This window comes from Gossypium hirsutum, chromosome A06 (assembly GCF_007990345.1).
Source record: "Gossypium hirsutum isolate 1008001.06 chromosome A06, Gossypium_hirsutum_v2.1, whole genome shotgun sequence".
NCBI classification, from domain to species: Eukaryota; Viridiplantae; Streptophyta; class Magnoliopsida; order Malvales; family Malvaceae; genus Gossypium; species Gossypium hirsutum.
This window is the reverse complement of record NC_053429.1, coordinates 19,236,267-19,254,687: the sequence shown is the minus strand read 5'-3', so window position 1 is coordinate 19,254,687 and position 18,421 is coordinate 19,236,267.

Sequence of the window (18,421 nt, the reverse complement as noted above, 5' to 3'; positions counted from 1 at the left end):
ATATAGTTCTTTTGTGACAATCTAAAAAATACCTCAAGATCAGTCTTGATGTATCTGAATTCCTAAAACAAAAGAGGCATCCCATCTTTCATCTCAAAATGCTTAGATAAAACCTATTAGTTTTGTGCCATAAGCTTATATCATTAGCGGTAAGCAAAATCTCATCAACATATAGAACCAGAAATATGTACTTACTCCCACTGAATTTGTGATACACATAATCATCAACAATATTCATTTCAAAACGAACGAAACAATTACTTGATGAAACTTGTGGTACCATTGGCAGAAAGCTTGTTTGAGTTTGTAGATGGATTTTGTCAATTTGCAAACCGTATTCTTTGGGTCTTCCGACTCAAAGTTTTCTGGTTGCACCATATAAATTGTTTCTTCAATGTTGCCATTGAGAAATGTAGTCTTAACATCCATATGATGTACCTCAAGATAAAAATGAGCAACAAGCGCCATGATTATCCTGAAAGAGTCTTTCGATGAAACTGGAGAGAAAGTCTTTGTAAAATCAATACCTTTTTTCTGAGTATATCCTTCAGCTACAAGACGCGCCTTATACCTCTCCACATTACCATTTTCATACCTCTTGGTTTTAAATGGATATTTAAAACCAATTGGTTTTGTCCAAACTTTATTGTCTTGCATTAGAACTTGTACTTATCTTTCATGGCATCAATCCACATTTGAGCATTAGAACTTTTCATGGCCTGACGAAAGTTAATTGGATCATCTTCCATCATTCAGTTATCATCCTCATGTTCTTGGAGAAATACAACATAATTGTTTGGAATAGCATTTCTTCTTTCTCTTGTGGACCTCTTTAATGGCACTTGTTCTTGAGGTTGTTGAGTTTGTTCATCTGGAATAATTACCTCATCTTGAATAGGAAGTTGTTCAACATTGTCTTGTTGAGATTTTAGATTCAATTCTTGATCAATGATAGGTATAAGAACTTGAACATCATCAAAAGTAATAGTAGGAGAAGTTAGAATCCAATTCCTCCTCAAAAGCAATGTCTCTAACCTTATGTCTCCTTCCAAAATAAATATCCTTAAAAAATGTTGCAGTTCCTGTCTCAAAAATATTCCTAATTATAGGATCATAAAACTTATAGCCCCTAGATTGCTTAGAATAACCAATAAAGTAGCCACTCATTGTTTTGGAGTCCAATTTCTTTTCATATGGCCTATAAGCAGGGGCGAAGCCAGAAATTTTTTTAGGGGGGGCCGAATGAAATTTTAATTTTTTATAGTTTATATTTTTATAATTTGTAAATGATTAAATTGAATTTTTATAATTTTAAGGGGGGCCAAAGTGCAATTTTACCTTTACTAATTTAAAATTTTTAAAAAAATTCAAGGGCCTAAAATGAAATTTTCCATTTTAAGGGGGGCCGGGGCCCATGCCAGCCCCTTTGGCTATGCCCCTGCCTATAAGACCTTGCCTCAGCTAGACATCCCTAAATGTGAATGTGTTTTAGACTAGACTTTTGACTTTTCTAAAGCTCATAAAGTGTTTTTGCAACTGCGTTAGTGGGTACTCTATTCAGAATGTAAGCTATTGTCTTTAATGCTTCTCCCTAGAGGGACTCAGGTAAGGTAGAATAAACAATCATGCTCCTTACCATATCCTTAAGAGTCCTGTTTTGTTTTTCAGCTACACCATTCATACTGGGTGATCTTGGCATGGTGTACTGTGGGACAATACCACATTCTTCTAGGAATTTCACAAATGGTCCTGGACATTGTTCACCTGAGCCATCATATCTACTAGTACTCACCACCACGATCAGATCTGACATTCTTAATCCTTTTGTTGAGTTGATTCTCAACTTAAATATTATAAGCTTTGAACACGTCCAGAGACTGATATTTCTCATGAATGAGATATAGGTACCCATAACGTGAGTAATCGTCTATGAATGTTATGAAATATTGTTGACCATTCTAGGATGCCATAGGGAATAACCCACAAATTTCTGTATGAATTAATTTTAAGACGTCTGAAGATTTGTTGGCACACAATCTCTTGGTTTTGGTCTGCTTTCCCTTAATGCAATTGACAAAGACATTAAAGTCTGTGAAGTCAAGAGACTTTAAAATACCATCAGACACAAGGCATTCAACTTTAACTTTTGAAATATGACCTAAGCACTTATGCCATAATGATGCTAAATTTTCCTTATTTAATTTGCGTTTAATACCACGTGATTTCACATGTAAGGTTTCAATATAGGATGCAACTGTTTCTAGCAAATAAAGGTTGTCATAAGTATTTAAATAACCAATTTCAACAACATTTGAATTTAAAGGAAAACTAAATTGATTATTTTTTGAATGAACAATAATATTCAAATTTATCCAACGAAGAAATAAAAACTAAATTCCTTCTAAATGACAGTACAATAAAAGCATCTTTTAAATCAAAATAAAAATCAATTCCTAAAATTCCATCTAAATGACAGTACAATAAAAGCGTCTTTTAAATCAAAATAAAAATCAATTCCTAATAACAACCTAAAATGCCCAATTGCTTCCACTTCCACCGATTTTCCATCGCCCATGAAGATATGTCTTTCACTATCACTTAGCTTTCAGTAACTCAGGAAACCTTGCATAGAAACACTTATGTGAGTAATAGCACCGGAATCTATCCACCAAGTGTTTCTAGGTACTGAAACTAAGTTAACCTCAAAACAAACCAAATTAAGAATTATACCTTTCTTTCCATGCCAGGCATGGTATTTGGTACATTCTTTCTTCATGTGTCCAAACTTGTTACAAAAGAAACAACTCTTTATAGCTTGTTGTTATTGTTTCTTTTGAGCTGGACCCTTAGCAGTTTCATTATGATATTTTCTTTTCTTACCCTTGTCTTTAGGGGCATTGGCCAAATGATTACTTTCAAACTTATCATGCTTCAATCTTTCTTCCTCTTGCACACAATTAGAAATGAGCTTATTTAAAGTCCATTTCTCCTTTTGATAATTATAACTAATTTTAAATTGATTGAATTGTGCAGAAAACAATACCAAAACCATAAGAACAAGTAATTCCTTAGAAAGCTCGATCTTAAGTGCCTTAAGTCTTGAAGCAACATGGAATATCTCTATAATGCACTCCCTCACGTTTTCTTGATCCTTGTACTTCATAGACATCAAAGAAGTTAGAAGTGATGGCATCTCAACCTTATCGTTTTTAGAAAAAAGTTTTTCAATTTCGTCAAGGAAACCATTGGCCTGAGTAATCTCTTAATATTCTGTGCCCCTAAACGCTTTTGGAATGATGTGTTTCATGATCATTAGACTCGTACGATTTGAATAATCCCACTTTTCAAAATCCCTCTTAACATCAGGGGTGATTTCAGCAGTGAGAGGTGTAGGTTTTTCTTCCCTTAGTGCAAGGTCTATGTCCATGCAGCCAAGCACCATAAGTAAGTGTCTTTTTCATTCGTTAAAATTTGTCCCATTAAGCATGGGTATAGAATTTATATTAGCGTGCCGCAGAAGATGAACTAGCTGAATATAGAACAAAAAGAAATAAAAACAAGCTCACATCAATATTCATAAGTAAACAATAAATTCAAGATAATTGCTAATCTCATCTCAAGATACCAAACACAACATTAATATCCAGTCTTTGGACAGTAATATTAATAGTAAGTGATACTCTTGTTGTAGCAATCAAATATTGACAATAAATTATGTCAAAAATTAATTAATCTTTGGACTAACTTATTGTTCATATAAAATACCTTATAACTGTCACACATTTATCACCACAAATGTTGTTGAAATTCTGTCAAATATTAACTTACCTTTGGGTCAATTAATAAATGTATGAATCAAAAAAACATATAATCATCTTGATATTTTAAAAAACTAATCTACACAAAAGAGGTCACTTTGGCAACATTTTATTTCAACTAATCTATTTAAAAGATTAGACATCCTTAATTAAAACCCAAAGCCAAAATTTGAATTTATTTGTATCAAAATATTTTTCTTAATCTCATCTTTCAATCAAATTAAAAGATAATCATATATAAATATGTATTTATATACTTTTCCAAAACAACATGCTAGACCTGATCATGGGTCGGGCCACCTTGCCTGGCCCAAAGGCCCGCCCAAAATGTAGAAGGGTTTGGGCAAAATATAGGCCCAAAAAATGGGCTTGGACAAAAAAATAAGGCTCGTTTAAAAAATGGGTTGGGCCTCGGGTAAGGTATTTTTGGCCCAGGCCCGGCTCGGTCAATTTCAAATTTTCTAAAAGACAAAAAAAATCTGCTCTTTTTTTTAATGTTATTTTCTTGCTGTTTTCTCCCTATTTTGCTACCATTTTACTATTATGTTGCTACTATTTTATTGTTATTGTTTGGATATTGTATAAAACTTATTTTATTATTAATTTTGTTATTATTTTAAAGGCATTTGTTAATTTTGTTATTATTTTAGAGGCATTTTCTTGTTAAGTTGTATTTATCTTAGTGTTATTTAAGTCTACATATTTTTTTAAATTTATTTTCAATTTGTAGGGAAAAATTTATTTTGATTTTTTTAGTATTTTTGTTGTATCATATATATTTAAAAATTATATAAAAATATTATAAAAAATTAATAAGGGCGGGCCGGGTCAGGCCCGAGTTTTGGCATTTTTATTCGAGTTAGGCTTGGGCAAAATTGTAATAGCCCATTTTTCAATGAAATTGGAATAGTGATTTCGAGACCACAAATCCGACCCAAAAATAAAATTTATTTTTATTTTATTTTATGGTCCATATTATGATATACATATTGTGTGAAAAATTTGATACGAAAATTTTATCGATTAAGTGTTTAATTACGAGAAGGACTAAATCGCATAAAATGTGAAAGTTGTATTCTAAGTAACTATAAGGATTAAATAGCTATGGAATTCAAAACTAGAGGTCCTTATATGGTAATTAAACCATTAAAGAAAAGTATGTAGATTTTTGGTGACTCATCCATGGAAAAACTAGAAAGGAGTAGGACTAAATTGGAAAATGAAATAATTAATTAATTAAAAGATGATAAAAAGAAAATATCATCTTAATTTGTCATCTTCAACCCCAAAATTTTATGGAATCCCCAGGAGATGGAGGAGAAACTTTCAAGGCTTAATTGGGTAAGTTTCCTTGTCCCGTTTTTAGTAATTTTGATATTTATGAAACTGGGATAGTCTAATCTATCTATCTGGGGGATTAATTGGAAAAGTTATCAAGGTATGAAATTTGGGTCATGGATGAATATGCTGAAAATTAGAAATTTATGGTGGAAAATGAAAGGTTGTTGATAGATAAACAACTATTACAAAGTGATTTTTGATGAAAACATGATTTAGGAACTAAAATGTAAAGTTGTGAAATTTGATGAAAAATTCTGAATTTTTAAGAATACCTGTGCTGTAAATTTTGTAATGAGATTTTGGTTAGGCTTGGAATAGGGAGTAAATTACACAAGTTTCCTATTTCGGGTCTAGGGACGAAATTGAAATTTATGAAAAAGTTAGGGGTAAAATGGTAATTTTGAGATAAATTGATATTAAATTCATTTATATAGATCCGGATAACACAAATTCGAGGCTAGATTAGGGAAAAGAAAAAATTCGGATTAGTAGATTATTTACGCGACCAAGTGTCGATGTAAGTTTGTGTAACCTAATTGAGCATGTAAATATGTTTAATTGAATGTTGTGTTTGTATGGAATGTGACTCACATTGATGTACATTATTTGAATGTTATAATGAAAAATTTAATACGTGCTTGAAATGGTGAAAAAGGGTTAAGTCCCGATTGATTATTGAACTTCGATGATTATATGCGCTTTCCCAAAACGAATAAGGTCCTGCATTTGTTGCAGACAGGATTTAGCTCAGGCGAGTAATCCTATTGAACTTGTTATATAAAGGATTTAGCACAGATGAGTAATCCTAACATAATACCTCTCAAGTATACATTACGATTAGGGTTTAGCTTGGACTGGTAATCCTGTTATACGATATGTGACTCGAGAGCGTGTTTCTTGGTTAATTGCCCTAAGGGGTACCCTCGAATAAGAATTGAAAGATTATTGAATCGTACAGCCTGAGTGTACCACCTGAGTATTCATCGAAATTTCAATGATTCAACGGATATAAAACTCTTGACATGGTATGAGAATTATGAGATGAAATGACAATGTCTTGAAAGAGTATTACATGATGAGCTCATCTATCCTTACTTGATGTATATGTAAACTTTGTGGCTAACATGTTTGATTGGAGGCATGTGTTTAGGCAATTTTTCCAAATGGATGGAAAAATTGTTATTGTATGCTTAGATTTAATAAACAGGATTGGTAAGTTTAGTTTCTATTATACGAACTTACTAAGCATGTAATGCTGACTTCGTTTTATTTTTCCCTATTTTATAGTGCTCAGAAGCTCGCGAAGGTTGGAGATCACTGGGGCCTCGTCACACTATCAACTAGTTATTTTGGGTATATATATAGTAAAATGATTTTGGTATAATGTCATGTATAGGACAACTTGACCAATAATGGCTTGAAATTGATATTTTGTAACCTAGCCATTGGAATGACTAGTAATGGCTTATTTTGGTATGATTAAGTAGGTTATTATGATATATTCATATGTGTTATGCTAAGTATATATGATCATGTGATGTTAATGCCCAAGTTAATCCAAGGTAAGTTTATAAACACATATGCATGTAAAGATATGCCTTGCTGAATGATGAAGATTGTTTAATTTGAATGCTTGGAATGGTTGGTATTAAATGTAACACCCCCTAACCCTTATCCGTCGCTGGAACAGGGTTATTGAGCATTACCGGACAATTCAGATCAATTACAAACATTAAATAAATTAAATTGCCTACTCGTCATAAATTAATCATATTGTCCCTTTATGGGTCCTCGAGGTCCAATATAAATATTTAAAATGAATCGGGACTTAATCGGAAACTTAGAGCATTTTTCACGAAATTCCAAAATTTTTCCTATGTACAGGACTCACACGCTCGTATGGTTTAGGGACATGTCCGTGTGACTTTATGACATGTTCGTGCTTCAAGCCGTGTCCTACCCTGTGTAACTCTCTGACTTACCTCAAATAGCCAAGCCACACATCCGTGTGCTAGGCTGTATACCTCATGCGGTTGAGACACACGCCTATGTCTCTAACCGTGTGCAATTTCCAAAGCATTTTGTTTTAAATTTTTAAGGTGCAGGGGACATACGGCCTAACCACACGTCCATATGTAAGCCGTGTGTCTCACACGGTCTTGTCACACGCCCATGTGCCAGGCCATGTGGACTCAAAATGGGCCTTTTACATCAAGTTTACCAACCCTACAAAACTTGAACAACAAGCAATTCATAATCTAATTATTCAACCAATCCAAATCATATTCAAATATCTTTAATATATGTTAAATTCATCAAATTAAAGACCTAACCAAAGTATGTTTATAGTTATTTTACACATACTAATCAAATAATCTATTTATATACCAATTAAGCTATTTCTAAGTTCTTGCTAAATTCAACCAAAATACATCGCTTAAATGCTTAAAACATAACACATTTATTCTTATATATATATTCAACCCATTTCATATTATAACATCATTGCAAACATTTCTTAAAATGACTAACATAACATCCTAGGTACATGCCATTTGCCAAAAGAAATGTACATCACCACTTTGAGTTCAGGATCGACTATGGATGCTGATTCAACGATTGAACTTTAACATATCCTACACATGGAAACAAACCGTACGCTGAGTATACACTTAGTGGTATTTCTATAATCCGAATACTTATTAAGCAAAAATTTACAATATGTATATACATAATCATACATAATAATATCATTCAATAAATAATCAATTTTTTAAACTTATCATCCATATCACTTTCAATCATCATATCTTCTATTTCAATCTCACAATTGCTATTCAATAGCATTTCACAATAAATTTCTCAATTTCGATTTAAATATCAGTATTCATTTCTTATTCATTATCATTCAGTGTCAATCATTTGATCAATTCATTCTTATATCCTTATTAACACACTCGGACTTCGACGGATACGCGGATCCAACCCAAACATACCAATACAGCACTCAGTGCCTCATCGGCCATGCCGAAGTAAAACAATATGATCCTCAGTACCTCATCGAATTTATCTGAAGCAATAATAATATGACACATAGTGCCTCATCGACTCGAAGTCGAAGTATCCCTGAACACTTCCAATCCTATGGCATGCCAACTATATCTGATTTAGCCCGACATTGTTAATAGGGTATTCAATTCACTTTCAATTTTCAATCAATACACATTTCAATTCAATAATCCATACAAATTCACAATTCCAATTCAAATATTCACACATACTCACAATTCAATTCAATACCACAATATCAACACTTACCTCAATTTTTGTTTACCATACAAATTGTTAATAAATACATTAAATAATTATTAAATTTGGATTATAGAAATACAAATCGTATTTTTCGAGCTAATCTTCGTTGACTTTTTCCTTTCCTTTCTTAGTCGACGTCTCCAGCTTGACGTTAGCTACGGAAATCGAAACAATTAAAATTTATCAATACACTACAATTTAACATTGAATATTTCAATTTATATACAACTTTTGCTTTAATTCGAATTTAATCCTTAAATCAAACTAACTATTTTCTTACAAAACTAATTCCATATCTCAATTCAATTTCCATTTTACTCTAATTTCAACTCCCTAATTTCACTATAGAACCCTAATTTCAAAATTCTTTCAATTTAGTCCCTACTACATAAAACTTATGATTTGTTTTGCAATTTAATCTTTTTCTCAATTCTAACTTGAAATTCTATAAATTCAAACCTTAATTCTTCAATTAATTCAATATAACCCACATCTAAAAGTCAACTAACTTTCAAATTTTCCATATAAATAAAGTAATATTTTGTTCTAGGATTCCAAAAACATTAAAATTACATGAAAATGGGCTAAATTGACTTACCACTTGAACTTCAAACCTTAAAACCCTAATTTTCTTTTTTTTCTTTCTTTTCTCTTTTTCTTCCTTGTTCTTCTCTGTTTCGTCTCTTTACTTTCTCTTTTTCTATCTTTATTTCATTTATTTTATGTTATGTTTTATTATATTATTATATTATATTTTAGTAATTGTTATTATTAACTTAAATAATAAGTAAATACATACATGTATTACAAATGTATGTATAATATTTATTACACATGTATTTAATTTTTACCATACATCTGGCACACATGGCTTAATTGCTAATTTAGTCCCTTGATTTTTCTTCATTCTATAATTCAACTTTCACACTTTATTCAATCTAGTCATTACACTAAATTAACCTTAATTCAAGCTAATTCACCTAGCCAAATTCTAATTAATCTCACAACTAACTTCGTAAACATTTCTAATAAATATTTATGAATCCGTTTTACGAAAGTAGTAACCCGAAAATATACTTTTTTGATACTCGTAAACTTCGTGTCATTACATTGGATGTGTGTTTTAACTACAGGTCATGGGTGTGATTTAGGGTGAGAAATGAAGCTAGAAATAGCTTTATTTTGTCCACACGAGTAGACACACGGGTGTGTGTCTAGACTGTGTATGACACACGACCGAACACATGGGCGTGTAGTTAAGCCGAGTGTCCCCTGCACCAAAATTTTGAGAAACAGAATGCTCAAAATTGAGCACACGGGCAAAGACATGGGCGTGTGTCTCAGCCTGTGTGCTACACGACCTAGAACATGGGCGTGTGACTTGGCTGTGTAAAACCTGCACCTAATTTCGAATTGAATTAATTAACCACACGGCCTAGCGCACGAGTGTGTGGCATGGCCGTGTGCACAAGTTAGAGAGTTACACGGGGTCGATCACAGCCTACAGCACGAACGTGTCCCAGGGTCATACAGGTTCCAATTAAGTTCTGACTCAATTCTAATGCTCATATTGGACCTTAAAGGCCCAATTAAGGGACGTTTTGAATAATCTCAGTAAATGAATAGTAATTTACATAAATTATTTGTAAAATGGTCTAAAAGTTTAGGTAATGCTTTGAAACCCTATTTTGACAACGAATACAGGTTAGGGGTGTTACATTTAGTGGTATCAGAGCTACGGTTTAGTCGATTATCGGATTTGGCGTAGCAAACACGAGTTTAGCTATACATGCCATTATATATATTATGATAGTGTGATGAATCCTAATAATTTTTAATGTGTTTTCATATAGTAATGTCATCCAACTGAGCTAGAGCTAAATTTAAGGAAGCTGAGTGAAATGCTTCAGCCTCAATTCAAAGAGTTAAGTTTGCGCCTAGTAGTGAAAGGCCCGTGTCTGAGGGTTGAAGTGAGGAGGAGAAATAGGCCTTCTTTCAAATGATGAATGAATGGTTTGCACAGTACTTGAGAATAAACCTTACTGTACAAGACCTCCGCCACTTCCTCCACAACCGGTTCCTGAGGTACAACAGGGTGTTGAACCTATTAGAACTGGTAAGCCTTCGGTAGATAAAATTCGTAAGCATGGGGCAGAAGAATTTAGAGCTACCGCAGATGATTTGGAAAAGGTTGAGTTTTGGCTAGAAAACACTATCTGGGTTTTTAATGAATTATCTTGTACATCAGCTAAATGTTTGAAATGTGCAGTATCTCTACTAAAAGATACAGCTTATCATTGGTGAAATTCCATAACTTCAGTAGTACCGAGAGAGAATGTTACATGGGAAATCTTCTGGGTTGAATTCAAAAAGAAATATGTTAGTCAGAGATTCATGGATCAAAAAAAGAAATAATTTCTAGATGTAACACTTCATACCTGTAAACCATGCCTGAGCAGAATACGAGGCATTATCAAACTCGATATCATCCACACAAACATTCCCCAAGTTACCAAGACTTGGTCCACTTTAAAAAATTTTCAATTTCTACTTTAAACTTCTTATTATGGACCTACAAGCCCCAAATTGACCATTGAAAACTATTTGGGATCAATCCGGGTCCTTAAACCATCTATAGAAAAAATTGACTTGAAACAGGGCACACTCTTGTGTAGAAGGGAAACACACCCGTGTGGCTATTTCAACATGGTCATGTTGATGGCCCATGTGGCTCACACGGCCTAAGCAATACAGGGACACGCTTCTGTCCTCCACCCGTGTGGAATTAATTCTAAATTCACACCTACAGGGGTTTTCACACTGTTTGGAACACGCCCATGTCCCTGGTCTGTGTCCTTCACACGGCCATGACATGCCCGTATCCTATCTCGTGTGCAAAAACCTGGACATTCTGTTTCTGACATCAGCAACCCCAAAATGTCACATGGCCAAGGTACATGCCTGTGTACTAGGCCGTGTCCTTCACACGGTTGAGACACACGACCGTGTCTCTGCCCGTGTGTTTACTACCATGTATATTAACCTGAAAATTTTACATACAGAGGACACATGGCCGGACCACACACCCACAGGGCAGACTGTGTATCACACATGGCTTAGACACACGCCCGTGTGTCTACCCGTGTAGACAATATAAGGCTATTTACCAAGCCTCTTTGCCACCCTTATGTACACTACCTACACATTAATAACCAAAACCAATACAAGGCTATCTCATGCAACCAAATCATCCACAATAAACAACATTCCATGTGTGTATTTTACTCATTCATGAAAATAACATATTTGTATATAAATCAAAATGAATGTTAGCCATCATTGAAGGCTTAATACAAAATGAGGGGTTTATCCCAAACCATCACATTTGGCCAAATTAATAGTAGCCCAAAACAAAAGCCTAATTCCCTATATATGCCATATTCAAAAATATAAATCAAACTGTACCAAATACTTCGATTGATAATGTGATCGATATCTCTGACTTCCGTTGATCCTTGAGCTAGATAGGCGGCACTATAAGTAAATGGAAAAGGAGAGGAGGTAAGCATAAAGCTTAGTAAGTTGAACATAAATGAATATACAACATAACTTTACCATTCACCGACAAGCTCATAACATACAATTGGGCATAAGCAAAAACTTACTCATCAATATCCAGTACACATCGTATATCATAAAATGGACTCATGTTCTATATATACCAAACAGGTACCTGTACCACTCACAACACAGTTATACTTTCCTTGTTAACATGTAATCATAAATTTCACCGTTGAACCATTTGGAATACCATTATATATTCATTAAGCCTCAAACATGGGGTAAGGTGCCGATGCCATGTCCCAGACATGGTCTTGCACAAGCTCTAGCATATCTGTGCCGACGCCGTGTCCCAGATCATGGTCTTACACTGACACATCTCGTAGATGATGCATGTCCCAGACAAGTCTTACACTGACTTACGTCTCGAGGCCAATGCATGTCCCAAACATGATTCACACTATCACTCGTCTCAATGCCGATTCCATGTCCCAAAAATGGTCTTACACTGGCTCTCATAATGTGGTCGATGCATGTCCCAGACATGTCTTACACTAGCTCACAATAACCCATATGTTGGCATGAATATCTGATTTATTTCCTAGGTTCAAACGGGAGATCTACCATCTCTATTACCATCATGCTTTCTCAATTCCATAATCAAGCAATTCATCTTATATTAAATTCAAGTACAATTCAACATATACATTAACATTGTAGTTGTATTATTTGCATACAATTTACCTTGGATTACAAAATGTGGCGACTAGTTGATTTAGTCGATTTGCCAAGCTTTCCCCCTATTTAGATTTGGATTTGGTATTTCTTGATCTATAATAAAAATGCACTTATTTAGTCACTTTATCTATCTAGGCACTCTACAATTCATAATTGGGAAAAATGACCAATTTGCCCCTAAACTTTTGCAAAATGACCATTTTACCCCTAAGCTCGAAAATCAATTTTTATCGAATTTCTTCACACCTTAAGCCTAGCCGAACCCTTTCTACTCTTATAGAAACTCCAAATTCCCACTATTTCACACACTTATCATTTATTTTACAATTTATGCAAAATAGTCCTTTTAGGTGTTTCCATACTAACACCTTTCACAAAAGTTATTTATAAGACACCCAAGACTCATTTTCTTCCATAAAATCTCAAAAAAATTACAAATATTTTCATGGAAAAACCCTAAACTCTTAATAATTTTTCAAAATAGTACCCTCATTTGAAAGTTTAAGCTTCAAGGGTCTCAAAAATGCAAAAATCATCAATAAAGGGTATGAAAATCACTTACTTGTGAGTAAACTAAGTAGCTGAAATTTCAAGCTCTCAAAGCCCTACTTTTGGTGGTAAAATTGGTGATGAAGGAGAGATGAAAGAGATGATATCATCCTTTGATTATGTTATTTCTACTTTAGTCAAAAAGTCAAATTCAATTACCTAACCTTGAAAATTTTCAATTTATTGTCCCCTATGGCCGACCACCCTATTTTTAAGGGTTTAATTGCACTTCAAAGGCCCCCAATGTTTACTCCATAGCTATTTGACACATTTATCTATCAATTCAGGACTTTTGCACTTTATGCGATTTAGTCCTTTTTCGCAATTAGGCTCACAAACGTCAAAATTACTACACCAAATTTTTCATGCACTATTAAAAACATACTATAACATCTAAATAATAATGGAATAATTTATTCAACTCTGGATTTATGGTCCCAAGACCACTATTCTAACTAGCCCCAAATTCGAGCTGTTACAATTCTCCCTGTAGGGATTTTCGTCCTCGAAAATCTTACCAGCGAATAAGTTCGGATACTGATCTCTCATAGCCTCCTCGAGTTCCCATGTGGCTTCCTTGACTCCATGTTTATGCCAAAAAACTTTCATGAGTACAATACTCTTATTTCTTAACTGTTTGACTTCTTGAGCCAATATCTTGATCGGCTCTTCTCCATAAGTCATGTCTGGAAGAATCTCAACCTTTGTTGGTGCAATCACATGCGAAGGGTCTGATCTATATCGGTGTAGCATGGACACATGAAATACGTCGTGAATCTTTTCAAATTTTGGTGTCAAAGCTAATCGATAGACAACCAACCCTATTCTTTCAGTAATCTCAGAAGGTCCTATGAAACGAGGACTCAACTTGCCTTTTCTACCAAATCTGAAAACTTTCCTCTATAGGGAGACTTTCAGAAACACTTGATCACCCACTTGAAATTCGATCTCTTTACATTTTAAATCTGCATAGGATTTCTGTCTATCCGAGGTGGCCTTCAAATAACCACGAATCACTTTAACTTTCTCTTCAGTCTCTTTTATTAAATCAACCCCTTGAATCTGACTCTCTCTGAGCTTAGTCCAATATAAGGGCGTTCAACACTTTTGCCGATACAAAGCTTCATAAGGCGCCATCTTCAAACTTGACTGATAACTATTGTTGTAGGCGAATTCAATCAATTGCAAGTACCTTTCCTAACTACCTTGAAATTCAAGAACACAACACCACAACATGTCTTCTAAAATATGAATCACTCTTTTCGACTGGCCGTCAGTTTGCGGGTGAAATGTCATGCTAAAACTCAACTTTGTTCCCAATGCCTCTTGTAACTTTTTCCAAAACCTCGAGGTAAATCTCGGGTCCTTATCTGAAACAATCAACAAGGGTACCCCGTGTAGTCTCACAATCTCAGAAACATACAATTCAGCCAATCTATCAAGGGAGTAGTCAGTACACACTCGTATAAGATGTGCTGACTTATTTAGCCTATCCACAACAACCCAAATGGTATCATTTTTCTTCGGGGTTACCGAGAAACCCGTCACAAAATCCATAGTGATCCGATCCCACTTCCACTCAGCGACCATTATAGGCTAAAGTAGACCCGAAGGTACTTGGTGTTCAGCCTTCACTTGTTGACACACAAGGCACTTGCTGACACACAAGGCACTTGCAAATGAACTCTGAAATATCTCTTTTCATCCCCGACCACCAATACATTTTCTTCAGGTTGTTGTACATTTTTACACTGCTTGGGTGGACGGACAAACAACCACTATGTGCCTCTCTCAGAATCTTCTGAATAAGCTCATTGCCCTTGGGTACACAAACTCTATCTTTGAACGTTAAACATCCATCAACACCAATATGAAACTCGGATTCATTTTCTGTCTCACACTAAGCCATCTTAGCTTGCAACTCCTTATCACCTTCTTGAGCTTCACGGATCTCTTGTAAAAATGTCGGCCTAGCTCTCAACTCTACTAGGACTGAACCATTGCTAGACATAGACAACTGAGTATTCATGGCTCTTAAAGCAAACAATGACTTTCTACTCAAAGAGTCGGCAACTACATTTGCCTTTCCCGGATGGTAGTCGATAATCAACTCATAATCTTTTATTAGCTCTAACCATCGTCGTTGCCACAAATTTACCTCTTTCTGAGTCATCAAATACTTGAGACTTTTATGATCGGTAAATACTCGGCATTTCTCGCCATACAAATGGTGTCTCTAAATTTTGATGCAAACACAATGGCGACCAACTCTAAATTGTGTGTCGGGTAGTTTTTCTCATGAGGCTTCAGTTGCCTCGAAGTGTAAGCTATTACCTTACCTTCTTGCATGAGCACACACCCCAAACTATTCAAGGAGGCATCGCTATATATCACAAATTCCTTGCCCGACTCCGATTGCACTAACACTGATGCTTCGGTCAACAAAGCCTTTAATTTCTCGAAACTCTGTTAGCACTTTTTTATCCATTCGAACTTAGCATCTTTTTGTAGTAGCCTTGTCATTAGAGTAGCTATCATGGAGAATCCATTTACAAACTGTCTATAGTATACAGCCAAACCTAAAAAGCTTCGAACCTCTGTCACATTCTTCGACGGTTTCCATTCAACAATAGTCGAGATTTTGGGTCAACTCTATTCCCATCACCTGACACAATATGTCCTAGAAATCCAACCTCCTTAAGCCAAAATTCGCTCTTACTGAACTTGGCGTACAATTGTTTGTCTCTCAGGGTCTGTAATACAGTCCTCAAATGCTTTACGTGCTCACACTCATCATGCGAGTAAATCAATATATCGTCAATAAAGACCACTACGAACTTATCCAAATATGGTAAAAAAATACGGTTCATCAAATCCATAAACACCGCCAGGGCATTTTTATAAACCATAGGGTATAACGAGGAACTCATAATGCCCGTTTCTTGTCCGAAACACAGTTTTCGGTACATCTTGCTCTTTCACCCTTAACTAGTAGTATCCTAACCTCAGGTCAATCTTGGAAAATACAGTGGCTCCATTTAACTGATCAAATAGGTCATCGATCCTTGGAAAAGGATACTTGTTCTTTACTGTTACCTTATTGAGCTGTCTATAGTCGATGCATAACCTCATCGACCCATCTTTCTTTTTCACAAAGAGCACCGGAGCACCCCACGGGGAAAAGCTCGGTCTCGCAAAGCCCTTGTCAGTTAACTCTTGTAGTTGAACTTTCAACTCCTTTAACTCCGTAGGAACCATCCTATACGGAGCAATCGAGATGGGTGCCGTACCGGGGACCAACTCGATTCCAAACTCAACCTCCCTCACTTGAGGTAATCTGAGTAATTCCTCTAGAAATACATCTATAAACTCACAAACCACTGGTACCGGTTCAATCATCAACTCAGACACTTGAGTATTCAGTATAAAAGCTAGGTAAGCCTCATATCATTTTCTCGAATATTTCTTAGCAGTCAAAGACGATACTATTACATGCAAACTATCATATTCATCTGGCCCAACTCTAAGAACATTCCCGTCTTCACATTTCAACTCCATAACTTTTCTCCCACAGTCCACTACAACATGATGAAAAGTTAACCAATCCATCCTAAGGATTACATCAAATTCATTAAACGGAAATAATATCAAGTTAGCTGAAAAACAATGATCTCTAATTGTCAATGGACAATTTCTACATACTTGGTCCACTAGTACATGTCTGCTTAAAGGGTTAGACACCTTTATCGCAAACTCAGTGGACTCTACCATCATGTTCATACGAGGTTTCAATTCCATACAAATATAAGAGTGGGTAGACCCCGGATCAATTAAAGAAACAACAAATATTTCATGAATAGAAAAGGTACTCGTGATCACGCCAGGAGACTCTGCCTCTTCACGGGCACGAATAGCGTAAGTCCTTGTAGGCGCTCTGTCCTCGGACCTTACTGTAGCATCTCTTAGCGCACCTCTGCTAACAGCCCCGCTTCCGAGGTTTTTTTTGGTCTACCCATCAATGGAGCACTACTTGCCTTCACTTCTTGCTTTTTCTCTCTCTCTTCAATTTCAGGACAGTCTCAGATGAAATGGTCCAGTGACTCACATTTGAAGCACCATCTTTCTTTACCTCGGCACTAGCCAAAATGGCATCTACCACATTGTGAACATTCTGGCCTATTTGGACGAGCACTGCCGACACTCGCGATAAAGGTGGCCTGGGCTTTAGAGGCCGTGTTCTACTGGTTCTTGTTCCTGTTCGAGAACCCCACCAAAGCATTCGATTGGGTAGAGAATTCCTTAGATTTCTTAGATGAGGACTGATGCGATTTCCCCATCTGTCTTTTTCTTGAATCCCGCGACTCAAAAGTCATTTTCCTCCTCTCTTTTGCCAGCTCCTCTACCTTTCATGCTCTCTCAACGAGCACTACAAATTCTCTTAGTTTCAGGATGCCAAAAAATACTCGGATATCTTCATTAAGACCATCTTCAAACCTCTTACACACAGTGGCTTCTGTAGACTCGCACTCCCGCGCATACTTACTGAGCCTCACAATTCACGTTCATATCCCATCACCGACATTTGGCCTTGCTTCAGCTCTAGAAATTCCTTCCTCTTTTGATCTATAAACATTTGGCTAATATACTTTTTCCAGAATTCTTCCTGAAAGAATTTCCAAGTGATCCTCTCTCTCGGTACAATGGAGACGAGAGTATTCCACCATTGATAAGTCGAATCCCATAGGAGTGGCACTGCACACTTCACGCACTCTTTAGGTGTGCACGATAGTTCATCGAATACCCTAATGGTATCCTCCAACCAAAATTCTGCCCTTTCTGGGTCATCATCTATACTAGCCCGAAATTCCTTGGCCTTTTGTTTTCAAATCTTATCCACTGCAGGTTTCTCCCTCCTAATCATGTCCGCGCCTTGTGGAACTACCAGGGCATACTGAGGGATTAGAGGAGGTGGGGTAGGTGGAGTGTTTGGATTCGCACGAATGAACTCCATGTACCAAGTGTCCATCATTCGGAGATAGGCTTCTCTAGCCCCTCCGTCTTAGCCCATAGTCACGGGCTCACTCTCAACTGGAGTGGTCTCT